At 50.0% G+C, this 19,376-nt stretch overlaps 1 protein-coding gene across 26 annotated transcripts in view; it reads right to left on the reverse strand.

Annotated features, from left to right (window-relative positions):
* Nucleotides 1-19,376, reverse strand: part of KCNMA1 (potassium calcium-activated channel subfamily M alpha 1) — a 746,603-nt gene that overhangs the window by 706,517 nt on the left and 20,710 nt on the right. The gene's annotated exons all lie outside the window — the stretch shown is intronic.

Consider the following 19,376-nt stretch of genomic DNA (forward strand, 5'->3'; position numbering starts at 1 on the left):
AAATGAATCACAGGGTTGCAAATGACAGTTATTACTATTAATAATATCTTATATTGTCAAGTGCTTTCGCATTTACAAAGCACTTTCATACAAATTATCTTGTATCAGATCCTCATAAGAGCCCAGTGAGAGTGGTAAAAAAGATGCTATTTCTGTCGCACAGGTGAGAACACCAAGTTCAGCAGCCATTCAACAAGAAGTGACAGTACTAAGCCCAGACCATCTGCCTTCGGATGCCCCTTTTTCATTCTATTGCTTGATGCTGACTTTGCTGCCACAACACATGCACAACCACCTAGGATTCTGTCTCTGTCGGCTTTGACTAGGTTAGTGAAAGCATTCTCACTGCCAGGAAACCCAGGTGTCCGCCTGGTGGGGAAAGCTTCCAAAGTGTGCCAAGAACGGTGTTGGCTTTGCCCATCTAATGAGCTTTTGGAGGCACAGTCCTTACCCAGAGGGCAGGTGAGAGCATCCCACACTTGTTTCCCTGCTGCTTGAAATAGAACAGATGAGATATCACAGCTCACATGTTGAGCTCACTGCAACATCAGATATTTTAAAATAATTAAAGAAAAGGAAATGGGAGCATGAAGAAGAAAGCCCCAATTTCAATCTAGTACACCCCACACAAATGATAAGAAAGGGATGATGGCCAAAGTCTGGGCAAAGAACAGCTCCCCTGGAGGGGCCAGGTTTATGGCGAGTCTATCCTACATAAGATCCCTTGGCCAACCTCCTTACCCATAGGAGTACAACCACCCCTCACCATTTGGGTACTATTTACAAAGGGCAAGAGACACCCTCCCCTCTTGCTATACCAGGGTAGAGGATGCACTCTGACCAGCCTCTACTATCGCCTAACCAAACAGCCTGTTCTCCCATGTGCAGAGGTTGGCCCAGGCATGCCCAGAGGGGGTGACTGACTGCCTCTGTATCGTGGTAGAAAGGGCAGGCCAGGTGAGAGCTTTGTTCTCAAGCTTACTCTATATACACCTCATGTCCATACCTCAGTGCCTCACCACCTTGTGGAGGATACTTACCTCCCTGGGCCTCAGCCTCCTCGGCTCCAAATGGGGGTTAAAAGCATTCATCTTACCTCCGTTTCTCAGAGCTGGCAAAGGACAGAGTGAGATCACACTTAAGAAGACACTTTGAAAACCTACAAGTTCCACACAGCACTAAGAGACCATAACACAACAAGCTTCCGGGGTCAAGACCGGCCTCCACTGCCCAGGCTCCCTCCAGTTAGATGGGACACAAGACCAAGTTCCGGCCAGAGGCGCATGGGAAGAGCATCCGGCCCGTGAAACCCTCCCACACACAATCCTCTTCTCTCCTGCCCCCTCCGCTAGCTGAGGACCCAGAGGTGGCCTTTGGGGATCTAGAAAAGGCAGAGCCACAGACAGAAGGAGTCTGGATCCTTCCCTGGACACCCCGGCACCTGCCCTATTAGGAATACCCATGTTGGTTGTAACCTCTGTATTGTGTTAAGTTATTGTTGGAGGTTGTTTGAAACAGTGGGTAGGCCCACCTGGACAAGCACAATGACCCAGCGCAGTCCTTGCTTTGAAAAGTCCCACAATGGGGTTGTAAACTCAAGCAAACAGAGAAAGGAGTTATAGTAGCAGACAGCTAAGTTTCTACTTTATTTCCTCAAACCAATGATGGGATAAAAATGAGACCATATGAAAGATGTCCCCAGGCTGATGGACTCCACGGTCCCGCAGTTCTTTTTTTTTAAGATTTACTTATCAATTTTAGAGAGAGAAAGAGAGAGCATGAGGGGGAGGGGCAGAGGGAGAGAGAGAGAACCTCAAGCAGCCTCCCTGCTGAGTGCAGAGCTGACACGGGGCTCCACCCCACGACCCTGAGATCAGGACCTGAGCAGAAACCAGAAGTCAGATGCTTAACCAACTGAGCCACCCAGGTGCCCCCCACAGTTCTCTATGTCTGAGCTTAAGCTGTTTGATGAACAGTCATTATAACACACTTTTCAAAACACAACCATTATCTACAGTTTGTCGTTGAGATGTACTTTTTTTTCTCCAACACCTAGATTTTCACTCCTGACAATAAAGACAGTGTGGATTGACCTCTAACTAGTCAGACGGGTTAGGTTATCTGATCACAGTGTCAAATGTCTTCATAATGTGGACAGACCATACTGGAGGAGGCCAGATAAGGGACTAATAATCCAACAGAAATATAAAAAAGTATAAAGGATCTGAAAGTTCAAAAACATAAAACAGAAGAAGCTCTTGAACATCTGAAGAGGGGTTTGTCCTTACTCATGAGAAATAAACACAAGACAAAATAAATACGTAATGGAAATGAGGTACAGCTCACCCACCAGACTGGCAAAAACCACGTGTGACAAGACTGTTGCAGAGGGTCTGGGGAGAAGGCGCTCTCTTGCACTACCTGAGGATGGGGACACTGGTCCTTCTCCCGAGGGAGGTCAATTTGGCAGTATCTATCACCATGCAAGCAGCAAATCCCTTCCAATTCAGCCATTCAGCCATTCCACTTCTAGAAATCTACCCAACAGATAGCCTCATACATGTGCAAAAAGATTCATGCACAAGATTATTCATTGTTTGAATTGCAACAGATGGGAAACAGCCTAAATGTCCAACAGTACAAATCACACATACAGGCTATTAAACAGATGAGAATCGGCTTCAAAGTTTACAACATCCCACTCCGGAACGTCATGGGGCGGGGAGGAGGGCCGAGCGGGCACACGCCCACTGCTGTCCTACCAGCATTCGCAAAGCTCAAAAGACTCCGACGCTAGGAGGAAGACTCATCGTTCGGATGCTACAGGAACACCACTCAATACTTGACAAGGTGTGAATCTCTGTCCATGTGGCTTTTTGCTTATTTTAAGCATATGGAAAATTAGCCATAATGCAACAACATAACAACAGCTGTGTTTTCATCTTCTCAGCTATCCCAACACCACCAACATCAAATACAAGCTCCAAAAAGGAGCCAATGATATGGTTTCCAGCAGCACACCTCAAAAGGCCGCACACCTTCCCACCAGCTGAAGGGTTCCAAAGCTGTCCTTTTTTTGTAGGTGTGATTTCCCTTCTCTGTGGGGTAGCTCTTTAGCAACTCAGGGACAAAGCCAGCCATCTGAGACTTGGGAACGATTTGATCATAAAAAGCAAAAACCTTTCTGGAGAGAAATCTAACAATATATGTTAAAATTAAATATACACACACCCCTTGGCCTAGAAATCCTATACTCCAACATATAAAATAAAATCACCAGTACGGAAGGCAACATAATACAATGATATTTATTACAGCACTGCTGTAGTGGGGGGTGGAGGGAACACCCTAGAAGTCCATCAAAAGAGAATGGCTGAATCTATCACGGTACATGAGTGTTTTGCAAATATTTTTGAAAATGAGATCTCCATCTATGGACCTGGAGGAGTGTCCACGATATTAAACAAGAAAAGCAAGTTGCAAGGATAAAGAATACAATGAGATCCCCTTTTCATCACACAACCATAAAGCCCCATCTCATGCCCACAAGGCCCTGCACAATCTCCCCTCGTCCAATTCCTTCCTCCTCCCTCCATGACTTCATTTCCTACCTCTTTTCCAATCTCACACCCTACTCCAGTTAAGAGAGGATATTACCAGGCCAACCCTGCCACAGGATCTTTGTACTTACCTTCAGCCTCAAAGACAATCCCAGAGATCTCATGGCTTTCTCCCACATGTACATTCTCACCCAAATAAAAATACTTCCAAGACCACCCTTCCCACCAAGCTCTGCTGCTTGGGTAATAAAGGACAAGGCCAACTGCTAAAGACAGTAAGGTTTGAAAAAGCCGAGTGAAGAGGAACACACGGGAAGGGGACTTTGCTCTGCCTCTTACTTACTTAGTGACCTTGGGAAAGGTCACTTGAACCTCTCTGAGCCACAGGTTCTTGCTGCGTAAAATCCAAAATAAAGTTACCTGTTTGGCCCCAGTGGGCTGGATGTGTGTGACAGTGCTTTATCACACTGCATAAATATCCCTGGAAGACATCACCGCTATGCCTGCCACATGGGATAATGTCAAAAGCCTGCATACAGAGAGCCTAGGCTTCCTCAACTTTGTTTCCAGTGAGTTGCCATTGGTCTATGAGAAAGCTATGCATTCTGTACTTGACTTTGGCCCCCGGGCCGAATTCCATTACTTCTAATAATTTATAGATTCAGAGGCTAAGATTTCCTCTAGCGCGATGATCAGATCCCCAGCAAATAATGATACTGTTATCTCTTCCTGTCTGATGCTATGTCTCGCTTGCCTTGCTCTTGTCTTACTGCACTGGCTTGGACCTATGGTTCAAGTGTGAACAAGCAGAGGTGACAGCGGACATTCCTCTAGTGTTTTTAGCTTAAAGGGAAGGCATCTCAAGTTTATCTATTAAAAATAACATTCACTATAATTCTAGTTGCTATCCATCACCAGATAAGAAAGTCCTCTTCTGTGCCCAGTTTGGGACGTTTTCTCATGAAATGTCAACTGGATTATATTGAATGCTTTTTCCACAATCACAGAGATCATCACTTTTGTGCCCCCTTCACCTGTTTTAATAGAGGACTGCTCAGCACCATACACCCCACGCCAATGCTGACTTTCCAGGTCAAGTGCAACAAGGCCTGTGACCCTGGACATAATGATGTCATCCTACCTCAGCAGCCAGAGATGTCCTGATGGTCACCTCCACTCTTCAACACTATAACTCTCTGGGCTAATCTCTACCTCACCAGTCCCTCAAACACCCTGGCCTTCACCTGTATAGAGGGGACATCAACAGAAAGTTCACTGCCAACCCACCTCCCCGACAAGGAAAATCATCCCAAGTCTATACTGTGGGAAGTGGGCTGATTCTACCATTTTCTCAAGATGAACAGCTCATCATTTTGATGTAAATAGTTCACCATCCACCGCGGCGTGTTCTAGGATTCATGTGAAACGATTTCAAAATGGAACAAAATGTATGCCTTAGGGGCAGTGAGCTCCCCACCCCCAGGGGTATGTAAGCAGAGGTGGGAATGACCCCATGATATTGTTACAGAGGGTATTTCCGCACAAGACAGATAGTGGCCTGGGTGTCCTCGTCTGTAAAATGGAGGTGACAGACCAAGCAAAAGGAAATGGAGGAGGAGGAGAAGGCAGTGGTGGTCCTGCGGTCGAGCAGCAAGTAGGACACACTGAGCATTTCCAAGCACTTGACACACATTTCCTCACTTAGTCCTCAGTAGACCTTTTATGTAATGGGATACATAGAGACGTTAGTACAAAATACACGCATACACGCACTTGTTCAAGGTAACAGAGTTGGCAGATGACACAGCCCAGGGATGCACCAAGGGCCTCTGCTCAAGGCTTCAGGCTCCCTCCACTATACTACTCGGCTTCCCTACAGGGCATGAATCTGCTTGTTAAACTGCCTAACACAGTGACAGCCAATAATGGGCACTTCATGATTTCCCCCTGGGGTAGATGACCAAAGGTCCTTGTCACCGAGCAAAGGCCATTTTCTCATTTGCAAAGCAAAGGAGAGACTTCATCCTGGCCCTTCAGGCACAGGAAGGTCTGACTGTGTGGCTCTCATGTCCAGCCTTTTCCACCTTTTCAAATTTATGCAGAAACATGATCTCACCTAAGACTCACACCTCTGAGAGGCAGAGCCTTGACAGAGAAGGTCACCGAGGCTCACATGTGAAGGTTCTGCCCAAGGTCTCATGGCTGGACTAGCATGCTCATGTCCAGGGACACCAGGGACACCATCATTATCTCCATCCCAACCAAACCTCTCAGATAAAAAGAAAGGAAAATCTCATAAGTTGCATTAAAAAGCAAAGCTACAATTAAGCCTATGTTCAAATCCAAATTTGTGATGTTGATTAATGTGTGATATGCACTCCAGAGCTCTTTGGTGACATCAATGGGAAAGCAGCAAGCCCATGATCTGGCCAATCAAGCACAGCTAATGCCATTGTCTTTAGGCTCAGACCATATGACCTTTATAACCTTGGTATATACCTTTGTTCTCCTTTCATAATCTCGGAACAAAAATTTCTCTTAGTGGCTCACTCCCACTTCTTCAGCCCCAAGATGAAGAACCTCCTGCATTTGGTCCCAACACAGAAGGCAGCAAGCCTGTGGCGGCTACAGCCTAGTTCCAATGGTCTGTTTATCATCAGAGGTCATCACCATGGTGCCTCCCGGTCCCATGGGTCCTGGTAAGCATCAAGGCCAATTTATTTGCTAATGATTCAACCAGAAACCATGTGGGCCTCAAGGAAACCTCCTGGCCCTCAAGGATGTGGCTAAGGTCAACCTGGTCAAGAGATGTAGCAAATTATTTGGACCCAGACCCAAAGCAGGTGGCACAGACCATGCTAATGTTCGGTTCCAAGAAGTGCTGCACTCTGAGCAATGGGTGGAATAGATGTCCAGTCCTTGCTTCTTTGCTTAAAGGAGATCCATGCCACCTAAGAAACTAACCTTGCTCTCATCAAAACCATACTCTACTAAAGGGCACTGAGAATGAGGCCATCCCTTATACATACCACCATCCCAGTTAATGGGAGGGCCTTCTGAATTTACTCCAACTTGCCAGGCACAAGAAACTCACCAATGGCTGGCAACAAAATTTGTTGGAGGCATCCCAGCTCTAGCATCACCACTCGGGCACTGAGGCTGAGAGAGACACCCTGATGGTAGTAACTTGTCAGATTCTCATGACTCATGTGTCCACTGCAAACACAAGTGCTCAGAGAAAAAGGGCAGAGACTCACTCATGTAGTGCGACATGAAGAACAAAGAAGTCACATGTTGGGGTGCCTGGGTGGCTCAGTTGGTTAAGCAACTGCCTTTGGCTCAGGTCATGATCCTGGAGTCCCGGGATTGAGCCCCACGTCGGGCTCCCTGCTCAGCGGGGAGTCTGCTTCTCCCTCTGACCCTCCCCCCTCTCATGCTCTCTCTATCTCGTTCTCTCTCTCAAATAAATAAATAAAATCTTAAAAAAAAAAAGAAGTCACATGTTGTATGATCCCATTTATAGGAAATGACCAGAACAGGCAAATCAGAGAGACCAAAAGCAGGTCAGGGGCTACCAGGGCTGGGGGGAGGAGGGAATGGGGAGCTGCTGACGGGCAGTAGAGTTTCTTTGGGGGTGATGAAAATGTTCTGGAGTCAGATAATAGGGATGGAATCACCATCAACTCTATGAATACACTAAAGACTATTTTAAAAGGCTAAGCTTTTAGCCTTGTGCCCACCCAGGGGCACCTGGGTGGCTCAGCCGTTAAGCTGAGCCTTTGGCTCGGGTCATGATCTCAGGGTCCTGAGATCGAGCCCTACATCAGGCTCCCTGCTCCGCGGGAAACTTGCTTCTCCCTCTCCCACTCCCCCTGCTTGTGTTCCCTCTCTCGCTGTGTCTCTCTCTATCAAATAAATAAGTGAAATCTTTAAAAAAATAAAATAAAATAAAAATAAAAAATAAAAGGCTAAGCTTTATGGTATGAGAGTGACATCTCAGTAAAGCTATTATTATGTTTTTAAGTTGTGCTGGTGGACAGAGAATCTGAGCGTACCAAATCAGCAGGTGCTTCTCCGCCCCACATCTTCCCATTTGTTCCCCCTACACTGACACAGGTCCTCATATCCTAAGCACTCCTGGCAGCCCTGCAGCGGTGGGATCAGCACCCCACACACCGTCCTTCGACTGTCCAGCCCTCAGCAGGCCCCTTCTGCCACATGACCGCCCTCATCCCCGCCATCGGCTCAAGCGTTCTAAGCAACCAAGGCAGGCATGGGAACATTCTCAGAACAGTCCCGGGAAACACCTCCGGGAATATTCATTCATCTAGTACGGAAGCTGGCTGCTTTCAGAAAACCCAGCAAAGGATGAGGAAGGATATGAAGCCTGAGAGAGATGGCCACCTTCCTTCTCCAGAAGCTGGAGCCGGTAGGAAGAAAGCGGCGCCCCCAAATGTTGACACGATGGCTGTGTGACTCCAAGCTGCATCGAAGGAGAGGTACACTTTGGGGCTGCAAGCACGACAGACTTTGGAGGAAAACAAATCAGGCATAAAAACTGCTAGAGGTTCCATTAGCAAGACAAGAGCAAAAAACAGGATTCCCACATCACCCCCTGTTGCCCTCAGGGCCCCTCATGCTGCTAAAAATAAAGCAACAGGCCCTGATATTGGTGATGCCAGAGTTCTCAGGAGTCCCTGCAGGGCCAGCCTCCCTCTGGCCTGTGTCCCTTGCCTCCCTCTCCCCACCTCAGCAGGGGTTTCTATAGCATGGCGGGGGAAGGGGGGGAACGCAGGGGTGGGGTTGTGGGACGGCAAGGAGTCCAGCACAGAAAGGAGGCTAGGACAGATTTCCTTCCGACGGCCCACTTCAAAGATGTGGGGCGGGGTGTGAGAACCAAACACCAGGACAGGTGCTGTGTCCCTTTGGGAGGCCGAGGTCTGAGCATCTCTGTTAGCGGGGGGAGGGTACAGATCCATTCAGTGACAGGACACCCCACGCTCACCCCTTGGGGTCCTGGCGGGCATTTAGGGGAAGGAGTCAAGAGTGTGCAGGCAGGGAGGCAACTGGGGCAGTCTGTCAGCCTGAGTTCACACCCACCCCCGCCCATTACACAGCAGTCTCCTTCCACAGACCCACCCCCCCCCCGCCCCGGAGTGCCCAGTACTCATGCAGAACCGTAGTTTCTCAGAGAGAGAACAGCCTCAGGAGCAAGATGGCTGGGGGATCGTGAGTGGGGACCGGGTGTCGGTTGCCTGCATCCCCATCCCGGCGCTACTACTTAGGGGTGTGACCTTGGACAAGTTATTGAGCCTCCTCCACTCTCCCACTCTAGAATGAGGATAATAACGTTTCCTACCCCAGAGGGTTAGTCTGAAGTTCTTACAATAGTGCCTGACACTAAAAGATGTGCAATGAATGCAAGACATTAATGAGGACCCACTGACAACCTCTCCAGGGAAGCCATTGACATGGGGGCCAGGCAACTCCTAATTGTCTGGGGCTGCCTCACATGCGGCAGCATGTTCACTCTTCCAGCCCCAGGAAAGCGAATGCTGGTGGTGCTTCTCCAGCCAGGTGACAGTCAAAATGGACACACAGCGAGGACAGGATTCAAACCGAGATTTGCGTGACACTAAGCCTGGACCTTTAACCACCCACCCCAAACTGCCTCCTGTGAAACCCACTCTAGGCCCCCCAAAAAAACCCTTTCTCCTCAAGGACAGTGGGGAGCAAGGAAATAATGAAATGAAATGAAATAAATGAAATAAATAAAATAAAATACAGCAATCAGCAGACATGGCATTTATTAGTTTTTAAGCTACCAAAGTCTCCTCTTCAGGTCCTTTGAGGTTAACTTATGCCAGAGCATAGAAACCAGGCTGTCATTCCCTTCCTAAAGATTAGCAGACGGTTCTCATCCCAAGTGGACAACCAGAAAACCGACACTTTTCTCTGAGGGCCTTGGGGTCACTGGAAACCCCAGGTGCTGGTCTCCCGGCCCACCCCACCCTCACCCCTCCCTTTCACAGGCAGCCCAGGGTACCCACCACACACCACTGCGGCCCACAGAGGCTCTGGGAGACAGCCGGCCCTGTCTGAGGTACGGCTCCAAGAACACAGTGGCCCATAAAACAGCCTCGAGGCTGGGCACCAGGAATGGCTATAAAAGCCCACGGTTGTAACAGCAGACTCCCCTGCGGCTGGAGCAAAGAAGCCAGCTGCTGGGCTCCCCGTGAGCCGCAGAGGGCTGTTCCCTCCCCAGCACTCCACCCAGCTGCAGCCCAGGGACACGGGACTGTAAGGTCCTCGGAGGCCACCTGGCAGAAGAGGCACTTCGCTGAGGGCTCACTAGCTGCCAGGGACTGTACCAGATGCCCTCCCGGAAGGAAGTCAAGTAGATAACACAGGAAAGAGCTGGCCCCCTGCCTGGGGCCAAGAAGGACTCTGTGAATGGTACCCTTCATCTCTCCAAAGCCTAAAAGTGCCCAGCAAGTTGGGCGTGATTCCCATCTTCAGGCGGGGAAACTGAGCAGTTGCACAACTAGGAAGTGACTGCATTGGGCTTCGAGCCAGGTCTGTCTCCAGACATGGGCTTTGCCCACCTCCCTTCGTCAGTTGCTCCTGGAGAGACTGGGTGACGGGCTGCCGGGGATGCTAGTGGAGGCCTGGTGGTTCTATGCGAAGCGGCCTCCGGACACAGGGCACATCAGCTTCCAGGGCAGCGTCCCGGGCGTGCTGGGCAGTCTGCAGCAGTGTCTCAGGCAGCAAGCCCAAGCAGCCATGGCTGGAGGGAGGCAGGGGTGGCTGCCAACTCCTAGTCCCCTTTCTAGGAAGCTTTTCCTCGTCGCAGGTAACGATGACAGGAGCGGTTCATCTTTAGCAGGTGCTTCCTAAATGTCACATACTTTACCCGCTTTCGCTCACTGCATGGACGCAGATGCTCTTTGTGGGAGGTGCTCAGTTTTTGCAGAAAACTGAGGTTTACGGAGGATACACACCTCGTCCAAGGTATGCAGCTACAGATGGCAGAGCTGGGACTGAGTCCCCGCTTGTCACCACACCACCCCACCTCTCGGGGGTCATACCCATAGAAGTGTCCACTTGGCCACCATCTTCCCAGACACACCATAATGGCTGGAGCCTGGGTACTGCCCTCAGGCTCCACCTGCCACCCCTTCGCTCAAATGCCCTGGCCTTCCTTAGTTGCTTGTGCCTTAGACCCTTTGCAGGTAAGACTGCTGAAAGGTCAGGCAGGTTCTGAGTTTAGCATCACCCAGCCCTGCCCTGTACCCACTCGTGATTGTCTGAATCACAACAAGTGATTCCTCCAGAGAAACACCCAAACCCCGAAGATCCTTAAAACAACGCCCCAACCTGGAGTCAAGAAAGACATGTTTGCACCTGGTAGTCAGTCCCTTCTTCCTAAGCCCCTTCTGGGGGCCCCATGCCGAGGGGTGCTGAGCAGGCAGTATATTGCCCTATCACTAGCTCCCCCTTGGTGATGTGGAGCTCCCTTCCCGAAGCAGGCAGAGCCACTAGGGATTTCCTTTGTTCAGCCAACAAACCCTTGCAAAGAGCCATCTTCGTTGTCCAGTGCCACCTTGGGCACCTTGACCACGGGGAAGACCCTACAAGACTCGTAGCGAAGCTGACCTTCCAGAGACCCTCGCCCCCACCCTGGCAGTGGCCGTGCTCCATTCTCCCTCCCCGTGACCGTGTGCCTGCAGTAAATCATCCTGGCCTGGCCTGGGGTTCCGACTCCACTAACTAGTTGGGGCAGGAGAGACGTGTGCAATGCTCGATCTGGGATGAAGAGAACTGCAGGGTAGGGAAGGAACAGAAGTCAGGAAAGGGTGTGAGCGGGATGTCTGAGGCTGAGAAAACCAACCTCGCGTCACTCAGCAGTGAGAAGGGAGGAATCAGGAGTGGCCACGGAGGACAAAGAGCAGTACTGCAGAGTCAGGCCAGCCAAATGAAGGACCGGTCTTCCTTGCCTGTTTTCAAGGTGTGGCCCCCCTGCTGATCATGCTGGGGACTCCCCTACCCCCAATACCCTTTACAAACATCATGCATTGAGACACTGTGGTCAGTGGAAGCATGGCCCCACAATGTCCACGTCCTAATACCCAGTGTCTTATCTGGCAAAGGCGGCCCTACAGGTATAATTAAGTGAAGGATCTTGAGATGGGGCAAGTGTCCTGGATTATCCCTCGACATGAGCACGAGGCCAGAGAAGAGGGAGTCAGAGGGAGATCTGGCTGCAGATGAGAACGCAGGAGATGTGGTGGTGGGAACAGAGACCACAGTGATGAGTTTTTAAAGACGGGGGACAGGCCACAGGACCAGGACCACAGGTGGCGGCTGGACGCTGCAAAAGGCAAGGGAAAGGGAAGGAGCCCCCGTCAGAGCCTCCCGAAGGAACCAGCCTGGCAGGTGCCTTGACGTTAGCCCTGTGAAACCAATCACATACAGACTTCTGACCTCTGGAGCTGTGGGAGCATAATCGCTGGTGTCGCGAGCCACTAAGTTTGCGGTAATTTATCACAGTGGTGATCAGAAATGGAAACACACACTCACTCCACCTGCGAAGTCAGGATGTGCTCTCCATGCTCGGCACCATGCTGGCCACTAGAAGCGAAGTGATGAACAAGAGAGACCCATCCCTGGCTTCCTAGAGCTTATAGTTACCCTCTCCTCCTCCTCCTCCATTTCTCTCCTGGAGCCCGGGGCCTGGAGTACACTGCCATCTGCCTCTCGAAGTCTCCGTGTCCTTCCCACTTCCAGCCCACTGCCTCCAGGCAGCTTTGCTGGGGCCCCCAGCACATTCTTCACCCACCCAGGCCTGTCTAATAACACCACCTCCTCTCCTTCTGAGCCCGCCGGGGGGGGCTCTGGCCCGCTCCCTCTGCGGAGAAGCCTTCCTCGTGCCCTGTCCTCTCCCACGGCTTGTCATCACACCATGGACTTCCACGTCTGTGTGTGCATGTGTGCACACGAGTGTACAACGGGGCCATTATCTGTCTTCCTAGCCCTCTGCACTCTCACCAGAGCAGACTGAACAAACAGTTCTCATCGGTGAGTAACATCAGGTGTCGTCTGGACTAGGCCTAGGGTCACTGAAATTCAGCGGACACAACGTTTAAAGAGAAAGAGCATGAAGGTCTTTAAATAATCAAATTCTTCTTTAAAAACAAAAAAAAACAAGTGATCGGCACTATCAGGCCTGAGTCAGAAACAGGAGGAAGTCTGGGCTCAAGTTTCAGAAGCAAAGAAGGGGATTAAAACCCCAGACTTCAAAGCCTTCAGGGACGAATCTCACCATGACCTTTGAGCAGTGGTCAAACCCTCCCAGGGCAGAGGCTGCAGGTAGAAGATCCCGAAGGGGGAGGGACCATTCAGGGAAAGCAGAAAGCACCATCATGTCCAATGAGCCCGACCGCCACCCAGTTCCCACTGTCAGACTCCGCCCCGGCCTCCTGGGCCTGGGGCACACTGCCCCCATCCTGCGTGGCCACCTCCGCCCTCGGGCTGGGCTCAGCTCAGTGAGTGCCTCCTCAGGGAGGCCTTCCCTGACCACCCACAGAAGCAGCCCCTCAAACACCCTCGACTCCATCGCCCTCTTCCGTTTTGTCCACTGTGAAATGATTTTTATTCACTCACTGATTGACTATCGATTATCTGCCCACCCCACCCCCCGCCTCTGCTCCCCACCTACCCAGCCTTTCCCTTGCTGTTCTCACGGGGCACATGGGGGTGCTGGAGAATGCACAGTGAACCCTCGCTGCACATATCCAGGACACACTGGGATACAAAAGCCCAAGCCTGTCCTCACAAAGCCCCAGCCCGGTGGCTCCCCGAAAACAGCCCACCCGCCAGTGTCTCTTTCATCAGCACAGAGTGCCTTTCTTCCCCGGCCAGCAGCACCATCCTTTCTCCACCCGCTTCAAGTTGGGAAAGATGGGAATGGAGATTTCTTAAGGTCAAGCACAGCAGATCCCAGTCAAAAACAACTCACTGGCTCAGTGACAGAAGCCAGACACAAAAGGCCACGTATTATGGGATTCCACGTATGTGGTTCCAGTTCAGGCACATCCACCGAGCAAGAAAGTAGATTATCCAGAGGCTGGGAGGACGGGAAGGGGGAGTGACTGCTGAATGGGGACAGGGATTCCTTTCACAGTGGTGAAAATGTTCTGGAATTAAACAGTGGTGATGGTTGCACAACTTCCGTAAATATACTAAAAATTACTGAGTTGGATGCTCTAAAAGGATAAATTTTATCTCAGTTAGAAAAGAAAAGACCCATTGACTAATGCAATGGAGTGGTCAGAACTGCAGGTTTTAGAATCAGGCTGTCCAGCCTCAGTTGTGAACTTGTGTGAACTCCAGCAAATGACTCAGTCTCTCTGTACTCTGGTTCCCCTACCTGTAAACGGGGGTAAGAACTGGGCCAACGTCAAAAGGGTGTAGTGAGGATTAAATTCGATCATCACTTGCAGGGAACTTTGGTTGACTGCTTCCCAGATGTCCATCTTCTCCCTTCCTGGCAGACCCCTGTTTTACATTTAGAGGTCTTTAAGTTTCTGAGGACATTGACCATACAGTCTGGCCTCAGCCTGGCCGGTTAGAGTGACCCTCAGGACCTATGCAAGGAATGCTGGAACAAAGGGGCTTTATTTCCTGCAGGCATGAACATAACAGCACATGCCCTCCAGAGCTGTGGCAGCCATCTGGGAATCCAGAGGCAAAGAAGCCTCAGGATGAGACCACTCGTAAGGAAAGTAGATTGGAGACAGAAAGAAACTGGGTCCTTGGAGACATTGAGCCACTGGATCAAGCCTCACCTGAAGTCACTCAGCCTTTCAACTATATAAGCTAATGAAGTCCCTTTAATGTTTAAGACAATTAAAGTCAGCATTCCTACGTACTATCCAAAGCATCACAACTGATTCAGCTACATAAAATCCTTCACTCGGGGCCTGGCACATAGTTCCCTAAAAGTGTGAGCTATTGTGGCTTTTTTCCAAATTTCTCCTATGCTATTCACCAAGGTCAGTGTTCACCCTGATGTCTAGAGATGAACACTGCTGGTTTATAACCAGATACTGGCTTATAACCCTATAATTCAATTCCATATCCCTTGGATGGCAAGCCACAGACAACGTCACCAAAGACCCTAAAATCAAAACACACAAATATTCACGAGGTGCTTTACTGTGTGCTCACACAAGACTAGGTAGGCCAGAGGAAAGTGTAAGAGAAGAATAAGGCGCTGTGGTTACAAAACCAACAGAGAAGTTTACAATTCTGATCTGGAAGGCAAGACCCAGGGCATAAGACAGTAAAGCATCTATATCTGCCTCCCTTATGTGATTTAAGCAATTCAATGTGAACACTAAAAGAGTTTAAGGAAGAAAGACTGAAAGTCCTAGGGGCCTCTGGTGTCTCCTTGCTCCCTCTGCTCCCACACAGGGGCCCAGAAAGATCCAAACACACTCCTTCCGAGAACCTATAGAGGAAACAGCAAGCCAGAGCCCAGCACCAGGCCTGGCCTCACTCCCACAAACCCCCGAGATTGGGCACACGTGCCATGTACATGGCCAGAGACCCAGACACATTCCCGGTCATGCACACCAAGCTGCCTAAACTATTCAAGGATTCAGCCAATTTCTTTTCCCCAATTTCTTTTCTTCCCAATGCAGCAGGAAGGAGATGCATGAAGCACTTATTCTGTAAAACCCAGGGGCAGGTGGGGAGCCTCAAATCCAGAGAAGGCAAAATGTAATGATGCAAAAAGAGATCAAGATACATGAATATTCATCTTCCTTTCCCTTATGATCGAAACCCGATTTGTGAGAGTTCATTGAGCTCCATTTCCTCTGAATCCCTCAGAGCTCTCAGGGTCTGCATCTAATAACTCTCTCTGCCTGAACACAGCACGCAACGTGGGGTGCTTGCCTCCAAGAGCTGTGGTTCCACAGGTGCACTCATATGTAAAAATCCACAAACCTGCACACTTGGGCTCTGTGCGTGCCCTCTATATATTTAGACCTCAGTTTAGAAACTGAAAGTCAAAAGATTGGCAGATTTCTTCTCACCCTTCCGGGCATGTTTTAGTGTGATATTCTCAGGGGAGGCTTCCCCTCTTCACTGCTGAGAATAAGTCCTCAGCTCCTCACCTTGCCCTACACACATCCCTGACACAGCTCCTGGCCCCAAAACACAACAATGAAGGTAAAGAGTCCCCTTGAGACCTTCCCAGGAAGACAAAGCTGAGGCTGACTTATTTCTGGATCCCCTGCCCTGTGCAGACGTATAGAGTAGGTGCCCAATAATTGTTTGTTGCAGGAATAAATGACAATCTGGAACTTTTGCCCATACGATAGGACTGTTAAGTTCTCAAGGTCTGTGTCTTCCACCTCCTGGGATGCCTATGTGACCCTGGGCAATTACTTAACCTCTCTGGGTCTCTCCTTCTGAACAATATCTGCCTTTCAGGGTTGCTGTGAGAATTTTACCAGCCAAGATGCAAAGTGGCCAGCTCAGAATAGGACACACTGTAAGCTCTCAGTAAATGGCAGCTCCCCTGCCCCAACCTCCCGCCATCACAGTACAAGATTTAAAACTTCCAGAAACCCAATAAACTCTGCTTGACTGGAGCTGACCAGTCCCACCCTTGGGTGCTCTGTGCCTGGTTAAAGAACTCAAAGCTATCTGGTTCCAAAACAATGCTTTTGTCTAAAGTCAGACCCAATGGAGGTAACAAGTAAAGGGAGAAGCCCATGAAGACATCTGGGCCAACTGAGTTTGGCTACCAAGGGGCCTTCCTTAGAGGAGGTGGTCCAGGATGCAAGCCGGCTCATGCAGCAATGCACGCATGCACTGAGGGGTTAATTAGCAGTAAACAGAGGCCGAGATTCACCCCTGTGCTGTTAACTCCCCATGTGCAGCAAAAACTATAATCGTTCTGTTCCTTGACAGGATGTTTGCGTTTGAACTAAAACTGCCTCCTCCACCCAATTTGCTGCAATTCGGTTCTGCACGGTACAATGAGGGACTTGGCTCCTCTCACGATGGCTGGTGGCTGGCCCGACAGAGGCCCCTTCACACGGGGAATTAAAGAAAGTGATGGGCGGGGGCAGAGGGGAGGAAAGCATGAATCTGTCATTTTATCAAACACAGGCAAGAGACCATCTGCAGGTGGGAAGCCGCTGTCCAACACTTACACAAACAAAGCGCACAAAATACCCTTTCTTCTGGGGAAGCTGGCCAAGCCACTGGCAAACAGAGTGGGGAGAGGCTACCTTTGCAGACATCCACACCCTGGGCCTGCCCAGGCTGGACAGGCGTCCCGTGTCCTCAGAGCCTGGTGAGGGAGTCCCGAAAGGCTCAATCTCGGCTTCCAGAGATAAATACCCTCAGCGCTCAAGAAGCCACAGACAAGAAAGAGATTTAGTGCCCAAAATATAGTTTTAACCAGTGTGGAATACTAGTCAATTCATCGGCAAGAGTTTGTTCACACCCATTTGTTCACTCATTCACTAACATCTACCAAGTGGCCACCTTGCGTCATGCGTCACACTTGGTTCTGGGGACACAGAGGAAATACCATGAAGTCCACAGTGTGCCCACTCCTGAAGGATCCATTGTTGGGAGCTTACCATCTTTCCAGAGCGCTGGGCAAGTGAAGCCACGCAGAACCCTCCAGGGCGACTCCACCCTCCGCCTAACATAGTACTTTGTCCGGGGTGGGGGGGGGGGGGGCGGGGCTCAATGGCAGGCTTGAATAGATCTACTCCTGCTGAATAGCATCATGCCACCTTCTCCATAATAAAAATGGTGGTCACTATGTACTGAGCATCTCTCATGTGCTAGGTAGAACCTTCTCTGTGGTCTGCATCTTACAGGCAAGGGAAACGGAGGTTTGGGGAAGGTAGACCACTTGCCCAAGACCACATAGCCCATCAGAGGGAAAAATGAGACCTAGCCCAGATCCTTGCACACCAAATCCTACACCTCTCCATGTCACCCAGCAAACAAGGAAAGAGCACCCATGTCTGTCCCTTGCTCGGTCCCAACTCAACTAGGGTCTCCCCCAGGGAAGCACCACCATGACTAATGTCCCTGGGATCCTCTTCATAGCCTGGCCCGGTATGGGACAACTTACTGATGATGAAAATATTTGCTTAACTGAGTGACTGTGGCAGAATAAACGTGAAATGGGGGGAGGGGGCAGGTGGGAAAGAAAGATGATCTGGAAGTCTTCCTGGAGGAGTTCAGTGTACAGAACGATGTTTTTGGTGCCTCAGAACACATAATCCCCAGGAGAGGAGCAAGTCTGAGGACAAATACCAGATGTCATGTAAACCTTAAAACAGGCACCTCACCTGCCTCGGTGTATCAGACTAGCACATATTCCTAAACGGGGGAACCTGTCAAATAAGAAGTAAACCTACCCAGGTGAGGAGGCAGAGGCTCAAGAAGGCCCTCTTCTTGGCCCTTCCAGCCCAAAAGGTCCTCTGGTCCATTTACAGGTCCCCAGGCCCCTATAGGCACTCACAGGACAGGGAAAAGCCACCCAGCACAGAAGACAGATGGGCCCACCAGACTCAAAAGGCTCTTTGTAGACCTCAGCCTTCTGGAGAAGCACTTTCCAGGCCCTCCCTCACTTCCCATCCCTTTTGTCCTCTCTGCTCTAGTCTCCATCTGCCTGACGACATGGAAGGTGGGTGGTGCCAAGCAGAATGCTTAGGAGCAAAATCAAAACTCGTACAAAATCACAGTGGATCGTTGGACAAGGGGCCCTGAGAATCACCTCCTCCAACCTTCATTTTCCAGGTGAGCAAACTGAGGTGCTCCCAGAAGTGACCCTTTTAAAGTGAGGTCTCTCATCCTCCAAAATTCTTCTTTTCCCTCCCCTCCTTCGCCTCCCTTCCCCCTCCTTCCTACAGTGGGTGGGGTGGGGGTGATGTGGAGGTAGCGGGAAGGGAGTATTTCTGACTCCTCTTTTCTTTTACCCGAAGCTCAGTCATCATCTGTAGTATCCAAAGGAAAAGTCACCAGCTCCCCATGGACCTATCTTGGTACTCACTGCTGGCCCCTGGTGACCGTGCTCCCTAAAGTGACCCCTCCTCCTACCTCAGCAGCATCCTCACTGTGGCTCTTGATGGAGGAGAAAGGGCTAAAATAACTTCCTCAGACAGAAGCCCTCTATGGAGCACCTAAGAGGTGCCGGGTGCTCCTAATGATCATCTCATCTTACCCGCATGAAAACTCTATGTGGCAGATATTTTTAGTATTCATATTTTACTGATGAAGAAAGTGAGCTTGGCAACGTTAAGTAAATTGTCCAAAGCCATCGAACTAGTGCAAAGTGAAGCTGGGATTCAAGTCTGCCTTTGTCCCTACTCCAAGGCTGGGCTATAAAGTTCACAAGCCTAACTTAAAAGAGACCAAAGTTAACATTCAAAATGAGTACTCTGCCCCTCTGTGGTGGGGCCTGGGGCGGGGGAGGGGGCGGTGTGAATTACATATCCACTCCAATGCTGCCAGAACTCAAAAGCACTTGGGGAACTTTTCTTTGGAAATCACCTACAGAGGTCATTTACATGTCACCCAGAACTTTCAGATTCAATACATTGTAATTGCACATGTGGGGAACCAGAAATACTTTACCCACACTGGCTTCCGCTCTTATTCATTATACTTGCCTGCCAACTACCTCAGTTTCCTAAAATCACAGCGGCTTTCAAATGTCAAGAGATATCACCCCAGCAACATTCAAAAGAACGCACTGATGCTATCAACAAGCCT

The sequence above is a fragment of the Zalophus californianus genome, chromosome 15 (genome assembly GCF_009762305.2).
Source record: "Zalophus californianus isolate mZalCal1 chromosome 15, mZalCal1.pri.v2, whole genome shotgun sequence".
NCBI lineage: Eukaryota > Metazoa > Chordata > Mammalia > Carnivora > Otariidae > Zalophus > Zalophus californianus.